The 12502-nt window shown below is 32.9% G+C and overlaps 1 protein-coding gene across 1 annotated transcript in view; it reads right to left on the bottom strand.

Moving 5' to 3' along the window:
- The window catches only part of LOC139498457 (uncharacterized), a 126394-nt gene that overhangs the window by 87164 nt on the left and 26728 nt on the right, over nt 1-12502 (bottom strand). The window lies entirely within an intron of this gene.

Here is a 12502-nt window from a genome sequence, read left to right as displayed (position 1 = left end):
GTTTATACGACTGAAATACCCTTGAAAAAAAAGTTTTTTTTATACTATCCGATCCAATTACTTATCTACGGAAGCCCTGGAGTGCCATGCAAAAAAAAAATTTCAACTTGTGCGCACAAGTTACTATCTTGTGCGCACAAGTTACACAACTTGTGCACACGAGTTATAAACTTGTGCGCATGAGTTGTACAACTTGTGCGCACGAGTTGTACAACTTGTGCGCACAAGTTGCACGTATTCTTATAGACATGCGCTGTTTTGCTAGAGAGACTATTTATGGAACGCCGTAGCTGCCGAATACAAACGTTTATATACATGAATGCACATACTTTTCAATGTCTGCACATGTTTTATCTATGTATACACATACTTTGCATATATATGAACATAGTTTACTTTATATGCATATATATATATGCACATACTTTTCCTACATATGCACATCGTTTACCTTATATGCACATACTTTTCTATACATCTATTTGAACATAGTTAACCTCATATGCATATACTTTTTTTCTATATATGCACAGACTTATTCTACATAGGAATGTACAAATGTAGTTCTGCATGTGAATACTTTACTCAGTATATATGGACATAGTTTTTCAACGTGAGAATTACAATTCATATTATGCTTTTCTGTTGTTTTTTCAAACTGAACTAAGCCTAAGGGTTCCAGTATCATAAAAAGAATGTGAATTAAGAATTTCTTAATGATGTATGTTGTTCAATTAAGCAACTTTTGAAATCATTTTCATATGAATGCAATACTATTTTGGCATGTATGATGGTATGGCGCTGTTGTCTTCATCTATAGTCACTTGTTTTAATGCCATAACTTTGTATTTTGTATGAGTCGTTTGTATTACATTTTAACACAAGGATTATGGCGTGTTGAATTCAGTGGTTTTTGTCCCAACAATTCAGTGATAACGGGTCACAAGTTATATTAATGCATTTTAGCTACCGCTTTACAAGCAGAGCCAAATACAATGAACGTTCCAACTATGTATTGGCTTCCGAAGCTACACAAAACACCTTACAAATATAGATTTGTTTCGTCTTCAAGCCATTGTTACACAACTAAATTGTCTATTCTTCTTACCAGCACACTTGGTACAATTAAAAACCTGATAATAAATTATTCAAATAAGGCTTTCGAAAATAGTGGAATTAATTACTTTTGGAGTGTCAAGAACTCGTTGGAAGTAGTTGATAAATTGCATGCTTATATTGGTGATTTTGAATCTGTTCAAAGTTTTGATTTTTCTACCCTGTATACCACATTGCCTCACATTCTCATTAAGAAAAAAATCACACACCTAATTAAATGGGCATTTAAAAAGTCAGAATGTGAATATATATGTTCAAACTCTTTTAGGTCAGTTTTTAGTAGCAATAAACAAAAAAACTATGTCAATTGGACATGCTTTGATACTATATATGCCCTTGAATTTTTACTAGATAACATTTTTGTTCGATTTGGGGATTCCGTATATCGTCAGGATATCGGAATTCCAATGGGGACTTACTGTGCACCACTTATTGCGGACCTGTTTTTGTATTGCTATGAGTTACAATTTATGACAAAAATAAGCAAAAACCCATCGAAACAACATCTGATACATAAATTTAATAACACTTTTAGATTTTTGGATGATATTTTGGCTCTCAATAATGACGACTTCAGTATGTATATTAAAGAAGTTTAGCCTGTTGAACTTACTTTAAATAAAGCTAATACTAACAATGACCACTGCCCTTTCCTCGATCTTAATATCTGTATCACTAACGGAAAGCTAAATACTACAATTTATGATAAGGCCACACCAATTTAATTTCTTGTTCTACGGATTTTTGGACTCCAAAATTTGGGGCGAGCGAGCGATTTGAAAATTTTAATAAAAAAATATTTAATTTGAAAATTTTTGAGGCGAAGCTTGAAAAGTAAAGGCGAGCGACTATATTTTTTTTTTGTAAACATAAAATAGTAGGTTTTGACAATAATAAAACTTGATTTATAACTTGTACTTTGACATTTTTTAATTTCTGAAGTATTTTTTCCCTGTTCACCAAGAAATAATTAAATCTGGTCTATGTATGTGTGACTGACAATGAGACAATTCTCCATCCAAGTCATAATCAGTTTGGGGGCAACCCCTTAATGTTATAAATATCCCATTTACATGTTTTATGAGGGATCAATATAAGTTATAATATATTTGTTTGTACAAAAGGGCTCATATTTTCTCAAAGAACTATATATCTATTTAGTATTAAATGGTCAAAACATGTCAGAATTTTGTAATATTCCTGGACTTTAACCATGTTAAATTAACACATTTACTTTAACAGTTTAATATTATTCAAAATAAGTGGACCCCTCTTTTTTAGAAAAAGTTGTTTAAAATATGATGTAACTCTCCTCTTTTTGAGTACAAAATTCTAAGTTTTCAAAGGTTTTGTATAGAAGAACTATACAAATCCTTGGTATTTCTATTTTCTTTTCTACATCAGTCATCAGTAAAATGACCCCTTGTCTGATGAGGGTTGTTCTCAACCTGACAATAACAAACACAGGTCAAAGTACGGCCTTTTACACAGGGCTTTGATACAGACCAAACAGTAAGCTATAAAGGATCCCAAAATTATTAGCGTACACAATTCGAACAGGAAAACCAACGATCTAATTTATTTATCCAAACGGGAAAAAAAATTTATACCAATGAACAACATCAACAAACGATAACTGCTGAACGACAGGCCCCTGAATCAACCAGGACAGGTGCATAAACATGCAGCGGCTATAGATAGTTTTGTTTTGACAGCATACAATATAATTGCAGTTGAAGGCAAATCCTTCAGAAGTTCTTTGTACTTTATTCTACCAACGAACATTTTTGATAGGGAATGTAAGTAAGGGGGAAAGAAACCAATGTTGATATCTTTTTATGATATTTACAAAAAAAAAACAGTGCGGGAAATAGACATGATTACATTTCCGGATGCGGGAAGCGGGAATATAAAAAAAATAAAAAAATTCCGTTTTGAAAAAAATAGGTGCGGGCGGGTCCGTCGAACAAGGAATCAAATTGGTGTGGCCTAAAAGAGATGATTTTTCATTTCCTATCGTTAATTATCCATTTTTAGATGGTCACCATCTTACGGTGTTTATATATCTCAACTTGTACGATTCGCTCGTGTATGTAACAATGTTTTAGATTTTAACGAGAGAAATTTATGTATTACTTAAAAATTATTACACCAGGGTTTTCGATATCACAAACTAGTCAAAACATTAACTAAATTTTATCATCGGTATAAGGACATCATTCGTAAATATAGCTCAACATGCAGACTTCTTATACGTTTAGGTATTTCACATCCAATTTTTTATGGAAATATTCTTTATAAAGCACAAAGGTGTCAATATTCACCTCAGAAACTAACAAAACTTTTGAATAGACTTATTAAGAAGGGATATAGCTACGATACTGTTGTCAGGTCATTAAAGATTGCATATTTTGGCATTAATATTGATTCACTTATAGGGTCTTTGCGTCGGAACTAAACACATTTATTCAAAAACAAGTTGTTGGCATGACACGGGTTATGTTCTTCTCATATATGTCTTGATGGTATGAGACTAAACCCCTAACGGGAAGGATTGTGCCTGATGTTCATCTGATGAAATCATAATCTTTCTGTCAGTTTTATTGAAGCCTGGAGCTGGCATGTCAATTAACTGCTAGTAGTCTGTTGTTATTTATGTATTATTGTCATTTTGTTTATTTTCTTTGGTTTTATCTTCTGACATCAGACGCGGACTTCTCTTGAACTGAATTTTAATGTGCGTATTGTTATGCATTTACTTTTCTACATTGGCTAGAGGTATAGGGGGAGGGTTGAGATCTCACAGACATGTTTAACCCCGCCGCATTTTTGCGCCTGTCCCAAGTCAGGAGCCTCTGGCCTTTGTTAGTCTTGTATTATTTTAATTTTAGTTTCTTTTGTACAATTTGGAAATTAGTATGGCGTTCTTTATCACTGAACTAGAATATATTTGTTTAGTGGCCAGCTGAAGAACGGAATTTCTCGCTACATTGAAGACCTGTTGGTGACCTTCTGCTGTAGTTTTTTTCTACGATCGGGTTGTTGTCTCTTTGACACATTCCCCATTTCCATTCTCAATTTTATTTAGTTTGGTTTCCGCACTCTGTCGTTAATTTGCCTTATCAAAAATTATTGAAATTCACACATAATGTTAATAATCACACAAAGTTAGGCCGAGTTAGAATTTTGGGCAGTACTTTTTTGGACAATTATGCCCCTTTATAACTTGGAAAATTGAAAATTTTAAGCGGGGGCATTCGTGATTTCAAACTTTTTTTTTAAACAGGTTTTATGTTTTATTAGCAAAAACATTAGTAAAAGCCGAATGCACTTTGTCGGTGTGGGAATAATCTATAAACAGTGAATGTAAAATTTCATAGAGTGAGACAAAGGTATTACTGTCCAGCGATGGCGAAAACTATTTCTATAGAGCTTTGTATTCGGTATTAAGATAGAATACCTGGATGCTTCATACTTTGTTTGTAATAGCCTTATGTTTCGAAATTTCCGTCTGTCATATGTTGTATGTAATAATGCAGTAGGTCAAATATATATATATATATACAACTCGTGTAAACATCAACCCAACAATGGTAGATCTGTAAATTTGGGTTTTCCCTCGTCGGGATTCGAACCCATGCTACTGTGATATCGTGACACCAAATCGCCTGCACTGCAGCCGTCCCGCTAGACCACACGACCACCTGGGCTCTACAATAATAGAGCTTTCGCTGGCCATGTGACTGTCCACGTCAGTTTTAATCTAGCGGCGTACTACAGTACATGATATATAAGGCATGAAGATGTTATTGTTACAGATCAGCTAAATTATCTATAGTAAAGGATCCTACAAATTAATGTAAGATACAGTCACAGAAAATAATTATATTATATATATATAAAACGTCTGAATAGTAGTCAACGATTTTCCCACGAGGGACCTGTATATATATAACTTCCTTAAAATATTAAAAAAAATAAACTGAAATGGTTATGTAACGACTTTTTGTAATTTTGACAATGCAAATGTTGAAATCAAAATAAAAATATGACTTGCAAATGCCAATAAATTTTCAAAGTCAATAGACAATTACTAAGGGGACAGGGCCAAATATTATCTATGGAAATGAGATGTTCTAATAATTATACAACTGCATAAAACACATCATTGAACCACCACTTGTGGTTCAACATAAACTAGACCTAATCACAAACTAATACATTGCGAAGCCAACGCCGACGCCGTAAAAATAAAATGTATAGTAAACGTATTGAAAAGCTTTGAAAAAGGTGTGAATATCAAATATGATATGACGTGCTGCAGTTCTAAATTATGATTTGTCTGATTTACTCTGCATTTCTTGTTTTGCGTCTACATTTTCAGCATTTGGGGATTAAGGTGAGAGTGCAAAAACAAACAAAAAAGAAATGAAATTTTCCTAGTTATAAAGGAGCAGAACTGTGGTACAGCAGGTGACTTTTGCGTTTTATAGTTTTTTTACCTTTGTGTATTAGCTTTATCAAATTAAGTAGAGGCAAAGTTGAATTAGAGTGCTGCAAAATAAAATGGAAAGATGGAAAGACAGACGGTAAAACGGACGATTAAGGGTAATACATGTATAATGCCCCATACGCCTATCGGCAGGGCATAAAAAAAATTCCCCGTCTTTGGTCCTTTCTATAACAACATAATAATAGAAAACAATTCACATTTTGAGATCTTAGACTATACTGAATACTTTGAAAACACATTAAACTTGGTAAGGAAAATGGCAATTTAAATTAAGTTTTATAAATAAGAATGCATTTTTCAACTTTTGACCCGTTAGTGGTAATAATCCATGTGTTAAAATTTAATACTATAGGTTATATGGTTCGCTACTGACCCCCTACGGATCCATAGAGGGTTAGTAAAATCCATGAATTGTATTCACCCTCTATGGATTTGTAGGGGTCAGTAGTTAACCGTATAACGAATTTATCGGACGCTGGACTTTTTCTACGGCGTTTTGTTGAAAAATAAACAATGAAACACAACAACATTAATAGATGACGTCGCAATTAACGCGTCATGAACCCCATATGAAACTTACTAACCCCATACGGTCTCATAGGGGGTCACCACGTGACGGCGTTTAACCAATTACAACGTGACAATTCATCTGCGGTCCGATAAAAACAAATCGACTCCTTCAACGTTTTGACATAAAAACCAAGTGACTATACATGAAGACAACAGCGCCATACCATCATACATACCAAAATAATATTGAATTCATATAAAAATGATTCCAACAGTTGCTTAATTGAACAACATACAACATTATGAAATTCTTAATAAACATTCCTTTTATGATATTGGAACCCTTAGGCTTAGTTCAGTTTGAAAAAAACCCAGATAACATTAATATGAATTGTAATTCTCACGTTGAAAAACTATGTTCATATATACTGAGAAAAGTATTCACATGCAGAACTACATTTGTACATTCATATGTAGAATAAGAAAAAAGTATATGCATATGAGGTTAAATATGTGCAAATAGATATATAAAAAATGTGCATATATAGAAAAGTATGTGCATATGTAGGAAAAGTATGTGCATATATATATATATATAATAAGTGCATATAAAGTAAACTATGTTCATATATATGCAAAGTATGTGTATAAATAGAAAAAAACATGTGCAGACATTGAAAAGTATGTGTATTCATGTATATAAACATATGTTTGTATTCGGCAGCTACGGCGTTCCATAAAGTAGTCTCTGTAGCCAAACAGCGCATGTCTATAAGAATACGTGCAACTTGTGCGCACAAGTTGTGTAACTCGTGCGCACAAGTTGTGTAACTCGTGCGCACAAGTTGTGTAACTTGTGCGCACAAGATAGTAACTTGTGCGCGCAAGTTAGTAACTTGTGCGCGCAAGTTGGTAACTTGTGCGCACAAGTTGAAATTTTTTTTTTGCATGGCACTCCAGGGCTTATCAATCTCATTTTCTGTTACTAAACTTTGATTTTTTTGAAAAACACAGAAGTTTCTTATCCCATGAATAGATAACCATAGCCTTATTTGGCACAACTTTTTTTGAATTTTCGTCATCAATGCTCTTCAACTTTGTACTTGTATGACTTAGTAACTATTTTGATCTAAGCGTCACTGATTTATCTTATGTAGACTAAACGCGCGTCTTAAAAACGTATTAAATTATAACCCTGGTACCATTGATACATATTTTACAGATGACTGTTATTCATGTATTTGTTTTTGTTTTGTAACGTATGAAATAAATTTGAAAATTAAAATAATGTTTGCTATCGCATTTTAAAAAAGAAGTTCAATACATTAAAATCACAAAAATACTGAACTGCGAGAAAAATTCAAACCGGAAAGTCCCAAAGTGTTTAATCAAAGCGAAAGGTGGCAATATGCTTACATCAGTGACAATACACCTTCGTCATGAAATTGCAATAACTTCAAATATATTTATGGTCTCAGTTCCAATATTATAATAAGAAACCTTAACATCGTCTATGACCGAGAATTAACTATCTTCACCTGTCGATTATTAATTGAAGTAAGTGACGTAACATCATCCGATACTCGGTCCTTATTTACAGTATGACATTGATAAAAAAAGGAAAAAGCCGACAACAAACATAAGATCCTTGCTTTAATTCTATAACAAATATAGTTGATATTCGACTTTGTCCCATAATCTCATTAGACATATCCCAAAAAATAGACATTAAATAGTCCGAATGCGAAAATGAATTTGAGAATGGATATAGGGAATATGTCAAAGAGTGTTTTCTAATCCAAGTTCAACTGAATTTTGAAAGAAGAAAAAAAGAAATAGGCTAACCTCATTACAACGTAAACTAAAGATTCATACATAAAAATGCCACATAAAACTAAATTAAAGTGTTGTCTTCACATCTGTTTTTTTTTATAAAGGGTCTGGTTTCTCAGTCGTTAGTTTTCTATGTAGAAGCATGGGGACTTGTCGCTTCTAAGAATGTGTAGTCAGCTTATCTCCGATTGAGGAGTTTGAAATATTCCCTTTGTTCTATCCATCTCTTTCTCAAACACGTGGTTTAGATAACCTAAACAAACTAGGTATGCAATTAAATAATAATGGTGTAGGCAGAAACGCATCATTAAATAACTTTGGATGGTAATTTGTCAGATCTTCTACGATTGATTCGATTCATGTGCGTGTCCTTGTGGTGAAAAAAAAACCCGCAAAACTACAAAAACATTACTTAATAATGACGAAGTCTTGAGGTACTCAACGATTTTGTTTAGAAGAGTTTTCAAAGTAATACGACCATAGTAAGACAGGCTCTTCTAATTCCTAAAAAGCTACAAATTGCTCGAAATAGTCAAATGAAATAATTCACGCATAGTCCATTTTCAAACTCAGTTTGGAGTCTTTCTATAAATGATAGTTTCACAGTCTCGTGTGTTTGTTGCCATGGATGATAGGTATATAGTCATTGCAAGAATGTTTCCAGATTCATAACACTTGAATTTTTCTCTGCATTTCGGACAAATTGACTTGTGTAACGTCCCTTTACAGTCTGTAACTAATTAAACGCGCAGACATTGCGGACATTTTCATTCTGCTTTCTGAATTAATATTACTATCAAAGTACATCAGGTGTCATGTTTGCCCAGAGAAACAAAACCTCACTACGGCCAGTCTTCTGTTTAAAGAATCCTGACATTTTCAGGTGCGATATGCAAAACGAAAAATCTAAACATACATGTATGCATTATCTGTAACTTAAAACATAAATAATTAAAACGTTTAAACATCATTTCAGAATATATATAATTTTCAATATGTGAGGGATCCACAATCTGTCTTGTTTAACTCCGTAAAAGAAATTGTGAGACAAGGTTTGCTGCTTTCAAATGTTTATTTGTGTTATTATGAATAAATGCATTATTGAAAAACTATGCAAGGCAAACCGAAACTTTCTTTTTACATTGGTTGATATGGATAACGTTTCCTGGCAGCATACTATATTTCTAGCTAAATCGCAATCATCGTCTTTGTTTTCGGGATCGTTGACTTGCATGTATAATTTTGTACAGTTGTTTACGATATCAATATTTCAGTCGCGCCTCACAAATAATGTATGGGGTAGTTGATTGCTTTTTGTGAGCTAAGGCATAATAAAAAGTGTGCACCTGAGTTCCTACGCCAATATGCGTCCTCATATCGTTAAAAACAGCTCACAATAGTTACATAAGCATCTGAAAAGCTCCTCCAAATATAAGCTGTATTTCCTTATAAGAAGGCTCTCCATCAGATAGTATAACAACAGTTTCGTGTATTTCGAGTACGTCTGCCTTTTGAATACCTTAGTAAGTAAATAAGTAAGTAAGGAAGTAATTATTTATTATAGTGACATGTGTATCACAGCATACATTTAAGAGCTATATTGAATGACTAATACATAAGCGTACTGTCATAAATAAGCGGTTCAACCATTTTCATTAGGTTCTTTACTTTGTCATCTCTCAATCTGGTTTCCTCAATACAGTAGTGGACAATTTTAGACGCTCTTGAAACTTTGCAAACATCTCCGACTTCTTACAAAAGTTTATTTTTAGCTTTTTCAACCACTTCAGAAATATCAAGAAAAACACTTTTGACTCGTGACATTTAAAATGTCTACATTTTCTTAATAAAACCCATACAACCAACGACAACCACTAGATTACTGTCGCACATGAGAGATACAAAACACATTTGCAGATGTCAAACTCAATTTACCACTGACCATAGATTTGGTGTAACAGTACAATATAATAGCGTTAACTCAAAATATCCGTCATTCGTAAGCACAATATAACAAGAAACTTTATAATTCATTCTGTATGTGCTTGTTCAAAGTCAGGAAACCAGAAGTTGCCTTCTTTTATATAAATATCTGTCATTTTTTGTTTTAACATAACCAAAGATGAATCACTTCTCTTTTTGAATTTATTTTCACTGGAAATTGTATGGCATATGGTCTCATAATTGAAGGTTGCAATAGTTGTTTTCATTCTTGTTCCTATGTGTCGTAGATATATGGTTTACGTTACACACTTGGACATAGTTCTGAAGTATGATGTTAATTGTTTTGCATGTTTGACATGCTGGCCATTTACGTACATGAGCAAATCATATGTTGTGATTAGGATAAAATGTGATAAATGCTAATTTTTATTAAAAATGATTTTTTGGCAAACTAGGCGGTACTATGGAAAGCGGCATAACTCTTTGTTCTTATTTGGTAGAAACGCAAATACCAAGTTATTCCTTCCCCTGATCATGTTATATGATCTCAGAAGGCGCTTCAGTTGCAGTTAGAAGTGGCAGGAAAATTTTGGAACTAAAAATTATATTACATCCTGCGTAATTTGTGTTTTAAATAATACGATTATATTGTGACTTGAGAAGAAAAAGGATTATATTCTGTAGATAATTAGGTAACTTTAATATGTTATTTGACATTGTAATTTATAGGTCCGTAATTTGCATCTACCTGCTTGAGATTTCTAGAGTTTAAAGAACATTGTAGTCTAGTTTTATTGAAAGATTTTTCTTGTATTACTTTTCACGGAACGGTTCCTTTATAAGTACAAGAAAAAGTATCCAGAGAATATTGTATTAGATCCAGTGAGTGATTTTGGTCAGCTGAAGCGCCAGAAAATAAAATTATAGTTTAATAAGAGAGGCTGTATAATTTTACGATGAAAATTGTCGTAGTTGGTAGTTCACACGTTCGTAGATTGGGAACTTTTATTTATAATAGACCTGCATTACATAATTTCAACTTGATGAACTGTGAGGTAAAATGTCTTGGCATCGGCGGCGGAAAAGTTTCAAATTCAGATCATGTGCAAACTATTTTGTCTTTCATAGAGAAAAATCGTCCCGAACATGTAATTGTTCACATTGGTGGTAACGATTTGGATATATTAGGAGCCTCTGAAGATACGACAGAGGAATTGGGGTTACGGCTGATTTAATTATCCCAAACATTGATAACCCGATTTGAGATTAAGTCAGTTACAATATGCCAACTTCTACCAAGAGAATCGACACGAGTCATTGCATCAAATGTGTATAATGATTTAGTTATTAAGACTAACAGATTTTTGAAAGCACAAATAAAGGACCAACCACATTGTCGTTACTGGAAAATAACAGGGGTGAAACATTCGGATCGCAATAACTATGTTGATGGTGTTCACTTTAACTATGATGTTGGCATGCCAAAATATTTTCGAAATATGAGAGGGTCAATTATTCAAGCTATGAAATAAAGGAAGTTAATAGAAGTTAAGTATTGGACAGGTTTTTATTTATTTATTTATTTGTTAAAAGCTATATTAAGTTCAAGGGAAATTCCCCATAAACATGCTTGTACAGAACAATGCGATTTAATGTTCAATTTCTTTCAAAACTGGAGGTGTATTTGGGTATTATGTGCCAAAAATAGTTATGCAACTATGGTATATTTATACCAGGATGATTTGTTTCAATAATAATTATATTAAAATTACGGTTTTAACCGGAGTGTCATATCAATATAACAGTTTTTATGATAACAGAACACGTTATATGCCTTGGATACTTTCTCGCGTGGTTGTATCGAATCGGGACCACACATTGGAGCATAAGATAAATAAACAAACTCATAAACTATACGGCTTGTAATTAAAGTCATGATAGTAACAACACAGCTGCATCATCCATCAATTTTAACGGTCATCCAGACAGTCTGCTAAGGTTCATAAAAACAATTAAGATAAAATTATTTAACAACCTTATCCCTAACAAATTAAAACACAGCTGCATATTTACATTAATTTTAACGGAATTCAGACAGTCTGATAGAGTTCATGAAAACAACTAAGAGAAATTTATTTAACAATCCTTATCATAGCAAATTAGGTGGGCAATTAAATACTGGCAACAGAACTGCGTATATTTACAGAGCTTAAATCTTCTTCTTGCGTTTTTTTATAAGTGTAACATTATACATGAAGACTTTTTCACCAAGAATCATTGTAACTAGAATTCACATATTTATTAGTTAATAGTGCATATGACACATATGTAGAATATCATTAATTTTTTATTTTTTTTTCCCCTAAATTTTGTATTTGGATACATTGTGTACTTTAAACAGGTGTTATGGCACCTACATGAATTTATAAGGCTCTTTTGATGAGCCATTGAGATAAATAGTGTACTTGGATACATTTATGTACTTAACACAAGCGCATCTGAATCTATGAGGCTCTAGTACATATGCATGATATGGTGCTTTGATGAGCAATGCCCATATGGCATTTATATAGTTTTATTGTGCTT

This window comes from Mytilus edulis, chromosome 12 (genome assembly GCF_963676685.1).
Source record: "Mytilus edulis chromosome 12, xbMytEdul2.2, whole genome shotgun sequence".
In the NCBI taxonomy this organism is placed as follows: domain Eukaryota; kingdom Metazoa; phylum Mollusca; class Bivalvia; order Mytilida; family Mytilidae; genus Mytilus; species Mytilus edulis.
The sequence above is the reverse complement of the archived record's forward strand: the minus strand, read 5'-3'. Positions and strand labels throughout refer to the sequence as shown.